Genomic DNA, 13,225 nt, shown 5'->3' on the forward strand with positions numbered 1-13,225 from the left:
ATGGTGGGGGTTGGCTTGGGGACAGGGGGGAACCACCCCCCAGCACTCACCGGTGGCACAGCTGGGGCAGGGTCGCTGCACTTCCCACTGCTGGTTAGTGCAGCCCCCACCCTGCTGCAGAGCTCAGGGGGGTGGGGCACGGGCAGCTCACAGCTGTGCAGGGTGGTGCCCCAAATTTCCTGGTGCCCTACACAGCTGCATACTTTGCGTATGGGTAAGGACGGCCCTGATCAGGCCTATTGATTTTAATCTGTGAATGATTCATTATAGGAGGGCCTGGAAGCACCATCTATTTTTAAGGTGGCCAACACTTCCCATGGTACGAATCTGTTTTCAGTTGCTTATCACTTTGCCAAACTTAAACCATTTGAGCTGAAATTCTCCGTGCCAGGCGTCTGCCTCAGGCTAAGGTTTTTTGTTTTAATCTCAGTTAAAACAAAGGAATGTATCTGAGAATAACATTAGGGAAAAATACTGTTAAATTGATTGGGTTAAACCTCTTATAAACTATTTTGACCTCCACTAGATGAAAAATAGCTAAAAAGCCCCACCCAAAACAAGAGCAAGTGCAAGACCTTCCAATAATTCGGACTTTGAGGAGAGAGCACCACAATCTTTGCGTATGTGAGTGTGTCTGGGTGGGACAGAGACAGAATACACAAGCAGAGGCAGACAGAAGCAAAACAGCAGAGCGAAAAAGCTAAGCAGATAAAGCATGGAAGCATAATGATGTAGCCATGAGATAAAGCTAACAGAAAATGCTTTTCCGGTACAGATTGTTGCCTGGAAAGGCAGGCTTGGAACCACAAACAAGGGAACTGTTTGTATCCTGCTACTTGATTCCCTGTGTGTTCACAGAAAAAGGACTGTATGTTGCTTATAAAAAACAAGTTTGCATCAAAGAAAACACAAGACTCTACTGTAAATTTCTATTCCCAACTGGAACACCTACAACCCCCCCCCAAATTTTTGGTTAGCCACTCAGGGGTAACACTACACTGTTTTGACCATGTTTAAAAACAAAAAACAAAAAACCAAAAACCTTACAATCATTTTCGTAAGAAGCTCTAGCACATCCATGCTTTAGAACAAGGGCTTGACATTTCAGGAAGGGGTCGGGAGTGTTGCTCTGGTGTCAGGGATGTGCTTGTTGCTCTCTCTGTGAGGACTCATTCAAATTTGATCAAGTTATAGGCCTCTGAAATATCCCAGTTTGTACATGGTCAGTAAAGATTTGTTAGAGTTTGGCAGCTAAATTCCTCAAAGTGTTCATCTGTACTGATTATTCTCCAGAGTCCAGCCTAGGCCTGCACAAGGCTGAACAGGGCTTTCCCTGCAATTGCTTCTCCCAGCTGCTGGGGATGAAGTATCAGAACTGAGAGCAGGACTTCTGTGGAAAAAACACAATATGTGATTGTGTCATAATGTATACACACAAGGGAGCTGAATTAAAGTTGTACATACAGCCTTAATTCTGGCATTTCCTAACTACTGAGTACCTGATTTTGCAACCTCAACATTTTTAGCAAAGATTTGTGGACGTAATATTGGATATAGAGAAAAAATAACTGGTAAAAATGGAATTAAAAGAAATATAAGCCTTGCCTCTTTAACAGGCAGGCAGTGAGCTATTTTCGAGGTCACATCTTTGGTCAGGGATGGGAAACATTTGAAAAGAGGTTAATTAGCCTCCCCAGGGACTTCCTCCAACACCAGACAAGCAATTGGACAGTGGATGGATACCAATGTGGGCTGAAAGTCTGCATGCATACAGCTTCAGAGAAATAGCTGGAGAAATCTATCTAACTGGAGGAAAAGCTGGAATCTAGATCTGTTTAACCAATGGCAATTATAATAATAGTGAGAGACTTTAAAGCATTCTGTGGACATTTCATGAAAGAAACAATTGTCATCTTCCCTTGAAGGGGACACCTATGTAAATATCTTTGCTTGAATGCCTGGGATTATGTTGAACAGGTTGACGATCAAAAGGATCACAGGCTACCATAGGGGTGTGGTGAGGGGGAGGGATCCAAGACACCTGATATGCATGGTGGTGGGAGACAGGGGAAAGCAGCAGATGACAGTTTAGCTAGTGGGCAGGGGCATCTCACTGGCAGGTTAGCCAATAAAGGGGACATAGAAGAAAGGGACAGGCTGGCTAGAAGTTATTTGGTCTTTATAAATGCTGTAATGACTTGAATTGTACCAACATCAGTTTATTTTTTGCCAGCTGCAGGACTAGATATGCTATGCAGCCCATTTCTTTTGCTTTAATCCTCTTTTTCCTCTATCCTCATTTCTATTTAGAGCAAATCGATCCTAACCGAGTAGACTGCTGCACCCACGTGAAGCCCCCTTTAAATCAATGGGGCTCTGCCTGGGAACAGCAGAATGCCTGCATAGATCAGAATGCAGAACTGTGACCTTCGATTGTTTTTAAGGTTCAGTCCCTGTGCTAGGTCCTTGAAGAGCAGAGAACCTTCTGCCCCTTCCTGAGAAGGGCACTTGGGGATACCTGTTAGAGGGTTGCCTTGTGTAAGTGGGGGAATAGTCCCGCTATTGTGGGGAACTTTCCTGGTTTCTGCACTACCCCGGTGAAGTGGGCTAGCGAAAGGATCTGAGTCCTCGCTCCCACTTCCTTTACCCAGTGGCCTCCCTGCCCTTGAGCACTCCCCTTCCACTCTCCTGTCTGGCAGAGTCCTCGTAACCCCAACAAGGCAGGGGCCAGGATTCCAACCCTGCTGTGGTCACCTAGAACAGGGGCTAGGGTGTCCCCACTCCGGGGTACTCTCTCTGCACTGAGCACTTCTCTGACCCACTGACCATTACATACAATTTAAAGCAAATGCAAGTTATTTAATCAACAATTAATTTTAAAAAGAATAAGGAAAAATGGGAAAGGTTAAAGGAAACACATCAACCTGCTCCGTGGCAGGAAACATCACAAACAGTGTCTCTGGAATGTCAGGGCAGTTCACAGTCTGTTCCTTGAAAGTCCCAAACCTTCTTCTCAGGCCCTGGCTGTGCTGCAGGGGTGCTGTGGGTTGGACACTTGCTCTAGTGGTGGTCTCAGGCTCTAAGTGGCAGGACCCTTCTTCCCAGAGTCACCCTCGCCCTGTCGGGGTTACGATCCAAGCCTGGCCTGCAGAGCCTCTTCGCTGAGGCGTCTCCCTGTGCTGGGCCCACTGCCCAGGGTCCCCCTCACTCTCACCGCACCCAGCTCTGGACTGCCCCAGCTCCACCACTCTGCCTCAGCATGGCTGCTGCTCTGCCTCCAGCTCCCTGGGCTACTTCTCTGGCCTCTCTGCCTCTGGTTGCTACAGCTCTGCTCCCAGGACAAATCTGCTCTGCAGGCTGCTTCTGTGACTCTGCTCCCAGCACTGAGCTGCTTCCTGGGCTGCTTTTCTGGCCCCTCTGGCTCTGGTTGCTGCAGCTCTCCTCCCAGGGCTAGTCTGCTCTCTCAGGGCTGTGCCTCTGGCTTTGGGGCTGCAGCTCTGCTCCCAGGACAGGGTCTGCTCTCTCTGGATCTGGCACAGCTCTGCTTCCCAGCTCAGCTTGCGCCCCTCCTTTCTCTGTAGCTTAACCCCACTCTGCCTGACCCAGACAATTCCAGATCACATGGAGGATGGGGCCTCCTGACTCTCTGATTAGCTTGCCCGCCCTGTCATTCAGGCTAACCTGGAGCATTGGCCTCTCCCCATTGTTCCTGGGGACTACCAACCTCAGGGTCCTGGTTTCCCATAGACCCTTCCCCTTTTAGTGCTGGGAGCTAGCCAACCAAAACACCCCCACTGAATGTTAGCAAGGGAGCAACAGTCCCCTTACACTTGGTTAAGTGTAAGTGCCACTCAGTAGGAGCCCAGGGAAAAGGGAACCAAAAAGTCATATACAGTACAAAGTACACCAGCACATTTCTAGTGCCTGCAGGCAGTAAGTATGACTAATGCAATTAAGACTGCTGTAGTCCACTACTCAAAGAATTATTTTTGGATGTAGCATTTTTATCATACTTTTGCTGAGCTTGCAGTTCAATGCCTACAATAAAGTGTGTACGCAACACATTGCCAGGGAAAAAAGCATGGACTCACAGTGGGCACAGAACAGTGAACGCCGTTTATCCCCAGTGCAAAACCGTGCCCATAAAATCAGACCCTCGCTCACGCGTCAATCTTTTAAGGTGCTGAGCACCCTGCCCTCCATCCAGCAGAGCACCTGAGCACATGATTAACTTCAAGCAGGCCCATTAATTTCAGTGTTAGGCAGGTGCTTAAATGATTTGGTGGATGAGGGCCAGAACGGTCTCACCTTGCAGCCCTGATCCCTTACTGTCTGTAGAGCGCTGGGGATACGTCAAGGGCTAATGTCAGCCAGGGAAAACCTCTCCCTCAAGGCATGTCAGTTTCTATCTTTTCTGCTGGGGGGGAGGCGCTATGGCAGGCGTTCCCCAGCGCACGCAGGGGCCTCGGGCAATGCCCCGCTTGCCCCAGGGCACGCAGGAGCCGCAGGCGCTTGACCCCCTTTCTCAGCGCCTCCGCCTCCGCCCTCGCCAGTAGGTGGCAGCCGCGCCCCGTTCCCCGCCCGCGGCTCCTGCGCCCGCCCCGCCAGCGCGTGTGCGGCCCCAGCCCCGCCCCGCGCCCAGGCTGCTGCTGACCCACATTCCGGCAGCGCCTCCGTGCAGCCTCTTCCCGGGGCAGCCGAACCAGCGGCTCATTGCGGCAGCTGCCGAGTGGGGGCGGCGGCGGCGGCGGCGGCGGCTCCGCGGCGCGATGGGACCCTAGCACCCGCCGCGGGCAGGAGAGAGGTGAGGGAGCCGCACGGGCGCCTTGCAGATCCCCCCTCCCCCTGCACGCGGCCGCGCTGCCCTGGACGGAGCCTGGCGGCAGGGTGCCCTGCCAGACAGACCCAGCAACAGTGCGTACCCCCTCCCTCACCCCCGCGCATTTTGCATGGCTCCCCGCTTATGGTTGTGCAGCCTCCCGGGCGTGGTGCATTGTGTATCCTGTAGCCCGGGAGCAGCCGCCTCCCGCTCTTTGCTCTCAGCGGCTGGGGCTGGGCTCAGCAGCAGCAAGCCCCGTGCAGGTCGCCTAGCGACGGTGTATCGGATCCTGGAGAGGCGCGAGCTCCCGGGGTGCAGAGGGTGCGGGGGGGGGTCTCGCCCGGCAGCCCCCCGGTGCCATCCGCATCGCAGCCAGATGGGCAGCGGCTTCCCTGCCTGCTCCGTGGGCCGGGAACGGGGGGATGCTGCGGTGATCGCTGAAGGCTTGTGGCAGGGCTGTAAACACTAGTGCGTGGAGCAATTTCTTTGAGCTTATGATTATCCGATGACTCTGGTTACTGTAGTTCCAGCCTGTCTTCGTACCAGGTCAGCTACTCACGGCCGTATCCTTTCCCAGGTCATTGTCAGGAGAGGGAGTAGCCAGCGAAGGTAAGTGCTGGGGAAAAGAGGGTTTTATTTTTATCCTTGGCAGAATGCTCTACATTTGTATAGTGACTGTGAGTGTCTAGCCCAGTGACACACATTCATAATCCTCTAGAACTGGCGTGAAAAGTCTCCTTTTCTTTTGGAATTTAGTTGAGTAACTGTCATTAAAATCTTTGGAGTTAAAGTTTGTCCCTTTACATTTTGGACTTTGGGATTTCAGTTGGATTTTATGTGGTAGAGAAATTAGGTTGCTTCTTGGACTTAAGCACACAAACAAAAAATCCTAAAGCACTGAGGGGGCTATAGCAAATTCTGGGCAGATATCCAGGTGCCTTGCTCTGCAGCTCTGCAGTGTTTGTGTCATGCAGATGGTTTGACAACCATCCTAATACAAGTGGAGTTGCCAATATGGTGGAAAGCAGAGAGAAACACCTGAGGCCGGATTTGATCTCCATTGCACCATTGTGAATAACTCCACTGGAGTCAATGGAATTATACTGCTATGAGATCAGAATCAGGCCCCTTGGGGTGCTTATGTCATGCGAACCCCCGAGATATTACAGTCTTCATTCTAAAGTTTGCTCGGAATCAACATAATTGTAATCTTCAGGTTTATATCCCCCACCAACCTCTACCCTTTTCCTTGACCTCTCCTACCTTTTTAAAAAAAAGTATTAGAGGAAAGAGGCCACAGTGTATTCAATAATTGATGAGAAGTACTGTTACGGTCCGAGACCCAGCAGCTCAACATTCAGATAACAAACAGTTCTGGTGACAAAGGCATTTGAAACAAAGGAGCCATTTTAGAAAATGTTTGAGAGAAATTATTTATCTTCATGTTTTTGTGGTTGTAAACCCAGCGATCACTTTTAAATTGGGGACACGGTTTTGGAGAGCGGAAAACTGAAGTAACATAGAAATAAAATAGAGGAAATAAAGTTAAATTTCCTTTCTCTACGACATATATTTCCCAGGTGCACTGCTGCTGGTTTATTGTTATCTCCTGTTACAAACATCTGGTTACACCGTGAAAGAACTATTTTGTGTACTTGTCCAGCCATGAATAGTTGAAATGGTTCACTATGCATGTGCTGCTCGTCTTGCTTAATTGAGTACTGATGCCTACGTGTAGTAATTTCTGGGAGGATGTATTGCATGCCTTTCATCCTGTTACATGGTGATAAATAAATTAGATCTTAGGAGCAGTGATACAGTAGACAATAGCATCTTTCTGTGGTTACCTTTAAAATTATCTTTGGGATAGTCACATTTCTAAGCCAAGCATGAAGAATCCAGATGTCTTAGTTTTTAGAGTTGGTGTATTATTTCGGTGAACGCTGCTGCTAGAAATGTTAAGTGTGGTTTTCAACTTCATCTTTTGGAATAGATTATTTATTGCCTATCTAGATTCTTGCCTGAAACTGCTAGGCATTGTTTTTCAGAGATGTTATATTTCACATTAAGACAAATGGCCATTTGTAGAAAAAACTTCAGGAAACCGTTGAATATGAATGAATGCTACAGATTTCCCACAAAACACGTTTAAATTTCCTGCTAGCTTTGTTGCATTTCAGGGAATCGGTCTGTATATCGAGTTATCATGTAGCAGTGTAGAAAGTGCCTCTTAACCCTTTGTGAGTCAGAGCCCACAGGACAGGCGTTGCACAAAGTTTCAGTAGATAGATACTGTCCTTAGTTCTATGTAGCAAAGCATTTTGTTAAATGACAAAAGATCTTTCTGTTGTCCTTGCCACAGAATCATAACCTGATGAGACTAGTACTGCTAACACAACCAGAATGCTAAACCATACTTCAGCTATGGCACTTCAAGGCTGTGCTGCACTAGCTGTCTTTTCTTTTAACGCTCCCACCGTTGCTAGCAGCAATGTAGCTCAGTAGTGGGAGCAGTAAGGTACACAAGGTTCCAGGTGGCTTATATAGAGGAGGTATAAGATGCACAAAACCAGACACAGGAGATCTTTGTTTGCTCCATGGACCACTTGCAGCCCTAGCACAAAGATACGAGAAGAAAAATCTGGGCTGGCTGGAGACCAAGTCCTACTGGTTCTAAATGCCCACTGGGTCATTGGGAGAGTTGGTCTCTGTACCATTCATGAATGTCTGCTAAGCCTCATTGAGAAGAAGGTTTGTCTGATGCTCCTCGGTAGTCTTTGTTGCTTGATGATATAGATCAGGGGTGGGCAAACTACGGTCTGGTGGCCGGATCTGGCCCGCCAGCTATTTTAATCTGGCCCTCAAGCACTCTCTGGGGAGCAGGGTCTGGGGCTTGCCCCGCTCTGGCACTCCAGCCAGGGAGCAGGGTTGAGGGCCGCTCCTGGAAGCAGCAGCATGGCCCCTCTCCAGCTCCTACACATAGGGGCAGCCAGAGGCTCTGCTCTGCACACTGCCCCCACCCCAAGTGCTGCCCCCGCAGCTCCCATTGGCCAGGAACCTCCGCCAATGGGAGCTATTGCGGCGGTGCCTGCAGATGGGGCAGCGTGGAGAGCCACCTGGCCATGCCTCTGTGTAGGAGCCAGAGAAGGGACATACTGCTGCTTCTGGGAGCTGCTTGAGGTAAGCGCCATCTGGAGCCTGCACTCCTGAGCCTCTCCCTGCGCCCCAACCCCTTGTCCCAGCCCTGATCCCCCTCCCACCCTCCGAACCCCTTGGTCCCACCCTGGAGCACCCTCCTACACCCCAAACTCCTCATCCCCAGCCGGAGCCCTCACACACCCCCCAAGCCCGGAGCCCCCTCTCGCACCCTGAACTCCTCATTTCTGGCCCCAACCAGAACCCTCACCCCTTCCAGCATCCAACCCAATTTTGTGAGCATTCATGGCCTGCCACACAATTTCTATTCCCAGATGTGGCCCTCGGGCCAAAAAGTTTGCCCACGCCTGGTATAGATCATAATAAGACCACAAGCTGAGGGAGAGAAGGATATTTTCAGGAGTTTATGGAAGGAAGGAGAGTCCTAATCCAGGGGGGCGGGTGTGAAAGGGGCTTGCTTGGTCCTGGGAAGGAAACCAGGTGATTTGAGGAGATCCAAAATGGGGAGTGAATAAAATGAAGGCAGACGATTGGACTTAGGTGAAATAAGCTGGAGAGTGGGGATAACTGATACTGGTGAGGGTAACCCTGAGAGTTGTAGGTTGATGAGGGTCTGAGAAGAGAGTCTGTGGGGTAGGGAGGTGATGAGAAGGAGCTGAGAGGTTCAAAAGATGGTTTGCAGACTTGATGTATGAAGAGAGGGATACTGTGACATGTTAGAGGTGCTTGGAGGAGTAGGACTGACTTGGAGGGGGACTAGCAGGTACAGGAGTGCTGGAATCATGGTTCTGCACCCAAAATGAATAGTACTTGTAGTCTTACACCTATTCCCCCCCCCCCCCCCGGTGCTACAATACTTACAAAGTGGGATCTGAGTTACTATAGAGAATTCTTTCCTGGGTATCTGGCTGGTGAATCTTGCCCTATGCTCAGGGTTCAGCTGATCGCCATATTTGGGGTCAGGAAGAAATTTTCCTCCAGGGCAGATTGGAAGAGGCCCTGGAGGTTTTTCGCCTTCCTCTGTAGCATGGGGCATGGGTCACTTGCTGGAGGATTCTCTGCTCCTTGAAGTCTTTAAACCACGATTTGAGGACTTCAATAGCACAGACATAGGTGAGAGGTTTATTGCAGGAGTGGGCGGGTGAGATTCTGTGACCTGCATTGTGCAGGAGGTCAGACTAGATGATCATAATGGTCCCTTCTGACCTTAATATCTATGAATCTACTGTTGTTGGTTTATCCTCACAATAGCCCTGTGAGGTAGGTAATTGTAATTATCCATCAGCTATAGCTGGTGAGACTGAGGTGCAGAGATTAAGTGATTTGCCCAAGGCTGCAGAGCAAATCCATGCTAGAGCCAGGATTAGAACTCAGGAACTCCTGGCTCGTAGCCCAGGCCACAATCCCTTGGATCGTGCTGGCTCTTCATTAATTCATTGTTCATCCACAATTAATGCTTTTATGGAGGTGATTGGGGAAGGAAGACATCAACTGGGGAAAACATAGCATGCCTGTGAAATTTAAACCTAAATAAAAAGGAACTGCACTAGCTGATACCTTTTACCTCTTACATAATACATATAAACAAGTCTCTAATTACAGCCAGTAGTACGTGTCTGAAGTCATTCAATTTAGAGAAGGAAAAGAACGCAAATAGGTTCCAGGTCATCCTGTGTTCATGATGCTGCCCTGCATGAACCAGGAACAGGTTGCTTTATGGGCCATTTCCAAAATACATAGACGTTAATGGAAGTCTTTGCATTGACTAAGTGGCCTTGGTATCCGTTACTTGCATAAACAATATCATGCAAATATGATGGAAAAAGAAAAAATATGGGATCTGCTTCTCACCCTCCTCCACAGTGTTTCAGGTCATGAGAGTATATCCGTCTGTAGTGTGGCAACTTGTATGTCAACTATCCTTTATGATCACAGTGCCAACAAGGAGGACTGGTACATGCTAATGTAGTGCCCCCTCTCCACCCAGTTACCTTCTTTAATGCCAATCTGCTTACAGGTTTTGATGGACAGGTCTGGATCCTGCCACTCACTCAGCAGGGTGTATCTTCTTTATTTTTCCCTGTGATTTTATTTGGCGGTGCCTCCACCCCCTTTGCCCCTTCCTGGTCACCAGGGCAGCTTGGGAGGAAAATTCTAACCATATGGTAACCCCCACTTACTTGATAGTTGGAGACCCCCAGGAAATAGCACTAATATAATTACTGTGTTGAATACATTGTATGTATTTAACAGAAGACAAATATAACATAACAGGGTAAAACACGATTCTTAGGGTCACTGGTGCCCATGCTGATAATACCCGTGACTTTCCCCAGTCACAGGACCTGATGTAGCAAATGTAAAATTAGTGTCCCATTGGTACGCGTACTTTGTTGGGGCCCTTGGTGACCTATGACCCCGATATTGTCTCTGCAGTGGTTTAGCAGTCTGGCTGACTGGGTTCAGTACAACCCAAAGGACTCACAAGTGGGAGGAGGTGGTAAGTCCCTCCACATGTTTAATATGCAGCAGGTTATAAAACCCCCAAACCCTTACTCCCTGGCTTGAGGACACAGTTCAGGGAGTAGGGAGTCACCAAAACAATTTCCTTGACTGACTGGCTAAAAGATGGTGCACTCACAAACTCCATGAATGATCCTCAGGTTCAGAGATGACTCTGGACTCGGTCACTGCGGAGGGGCTCATCTCTGCTGGCAGGGATCCTCTTCAGGCAGGAATCAGGCTGCTTCGGTCCCAGGATCTCCCCTCACCACAAAGTGGTGCAGGGCTCAAGGTGCAGATTACACAACTGTACTAAAATCCAAACTGTAGTCTGCTACCCCAGTGTCCAGACTCGTTTACAGCAGGCAGCAGCCCTGGACTAGCAGACAGAGCGGAGCTGACCATGTGGTAACCGGTCTCCCCTAGGGAGCTGGAGAGCTAACTCAGCCTGGCTGGGGAAGTTTCCCAGCAAAACTCTACAGACTGGGAGTCATCAGTGGAGAAGGAAAAGCCCAGCTGAGGGATCTTGCTTTCAGGTCCCTAGAGGCCAGTTCTCAGGGGGAACCCTGCATGCAGGCCTGGGACTCACCAGCTCCCCACACAGCCAGTCTTGCCCTTGCCCTGGCTGGCTCCAGACTGTCTCAAAAAATGACTTCTCCCCTTTCCTGAGTTTCCTGGGAAGGGCATCTCACTCCCAGGCAGAGTCTGAGTCTGCTTTGGCTCCCCCTCCGTACCAGGGACAGCGTGCCTCTCCCTGAGCGGCCGGCAGACAGAGCCCCAGGAATCTAGGTAATCTCCTTGGGGGTTACACTCCACTGAATGCGTCCGATGAAGTGAGCTGAAGCTCACAAAAGCTTATGCTCAAATAAATGTGTTAGTCTCTAAGGTGCCACAAGTACTCCTTTTCTTTTTACTAAGAATGGAAACACTTTGGGTACAAACCAGTGCCTGGTAGTCTCTAAGGTGCCACAAGTACTCCTTTTCTTTTTGCGAAACCAATGCCTGTAGTTCTTGAAAATTCTCAGTTTCTGTGACTCTGACATGGCGATCATCATACTAAACAGGACAGCTTTTTCTCCAAACTTGCCTTGACAAAACTACAGCACTGCTGATAACTGACATTTTTCAGTCACCCTGTTTCCTGCAGGTATCAATAACATTGGTGACCTGGACGTGTACAATGAAACAGGTTCTGGTTCTTTGGAACATAACCGAGAGAATTATTTCTTTGAGCAGATCTTTCCCCATTGTTAACTTATGGAGATTTGATAGTCCCTGGCACAGGCAATGGTGAGAAGACATGAGGAGAGCTGGTTTAGGGGACAGAGTGAGGGGAACTCTCATCGCACCAGTCAAAGAGGAGAGGGGAGCATAGCTTGCCCAAACCAGGGAGGAGAAGGGGAACTCTCCCTTTGCTTCTATCAGGAAATATGGAATTGTGCTCGCCCCCATATCTTTACACCCTGGGCTTGAGCTAAAAAGGGAACAATGACTTCACAACAAGCCTCCCACGTACCTACTGTGTATGGAAACCACTCCGCAAGGGCACCCTGGTCAAAACTCAAGGGGCCTTTGTGAGACAGCCATGTTTCTCTTTCCACCCATTGCCTGTCTTATCTGTGTAGATTCCAGGTTCTTGGGGGCAAGAATGATCACTCTGTGTTTGTACCGTACCTGGCACTGGATAAAGATAAAATGAAAAACCTTATTCAGCCTTGTTTGTGTTGTGCAGAAGGGGAAATGTAGCTCTGAAACATTCATTGTGTTATCTGCAGGTTGCATGCTGCAGCTATAGCTGCTTCCTATGAAAAAGAGAAGGAAAAAAATCATAGTATGCAGAATGAAACTGAAACTTACAAATGAAGAGACATCTCATGGTTTCTGTGGGGGAAATCCAAGTGAAAGGGAGGGAATTCTGTGAGTTTCATCTTGCAGAGTTTCCTCATCACAAGAGCAACTGATGGAACATAGCTCATGTCATGTACATTATCACATAAGCTATTGTAAAAGTTCCTGGGGAGATCAGGCTGTGACAAAGTGAGGATTTTCCCTTATGTTGTATGTGAACCTATGTGAGTTTTACTGTTTCGCATGAATACTGTGTGCCTCAGTTTCCCTGTGTGCTGCCCAAATACCTCAGTGGTGGGAATAGGGGTATGTGACTTTGGCTGAGACCTGTGGGGGAGGTGAGGCTGCACCCGCTGTCTGCAAGTATGCTCTGACCGGTGCCCTTTGTAACCTGAGACCCAATAGGTGGATGCGACGAGGTGACTCTTTGCCCTAGGAAGCGAGACAAGGAGAATAAGGAGGAGCAATGGGCTGTCTGAGGTTGGGTCTTTGGAATCTGTCAGTCTGCTGTGGGGAACTGGAATGGGGGGGAGTCCAGGGCATCTGGCCCAGGACTCCCCAAGATGGACTTGGCTGAAAGTCACTGATTTCTGTGGTAGCAAGTTCTGTTCTACGCTGTTCCTGTCAACTAATAAACCCTTCTGTTCTCCATGCTGGCTGAGAGTCCCTGCTGACTGCGGGAGTTGGGGTGCAGGCCCCTCTGGCTTCCCCAGGAGCCCCGCCTGGGCGGATTTGCTGTGGGAAGCGCACGGGGTGGAAGGGGATGCTGAATGCTCTGAGGTCAGACCTGGGAAGGTGAAAGCTGTGTAAGCTTCTTGCCCTGGAGACAGTATGCTCAGCGAGAGGAGGCATGCTACCCCAGAGTCCTGACTGGCTTTGTATGGAGTAGTTCCAGAGCAT

At 49.3% G+C, this 13,225-nt stretch overlaps 1 protein-coding gene across 9 annotated transcripts in view; it reads left to right on the plus strand.

Moving 5' to 3' along the window:
* The first annotated feature begins 4,636 nt into the window (after positions 1-4,636).
* ELMOD1 (ELMO domain containing 1) overlaps positions 4,637-13,225 on the plus strand; it is a 65,896-nt gene continuing 57,307 nt past the window's right edge. For 4 of the 9 annotated variants that reach the window (XM_084639950.1, XM_084639949.1, XM_084639947.1 and 1 more), the window contains exons 1-2: positions 4,638-4,804; positions 5,344-5,428. The gene's annotated coding sequence lies outside the window, so the exon portion shown is untranslated. The other 5 variants (XM_084639953.1, XM_084639951.1, XM_084639954.1 and 2 more) reach the window with 4 other exon arrangements.

The sequence above is a fragment of the Lepidochelys olivacea genome (assembly GCF_965140295.1).
Source record: "Lepidochelys olivacea isolate rLepOli2 genome assembly, chromosome: 1".
Taxonomy (NCBI): Eukaryota; Metazoa; Chordata; order Testudines; family Cheloniidae; genus Lepidochelys; species Lepidochelys olivacea.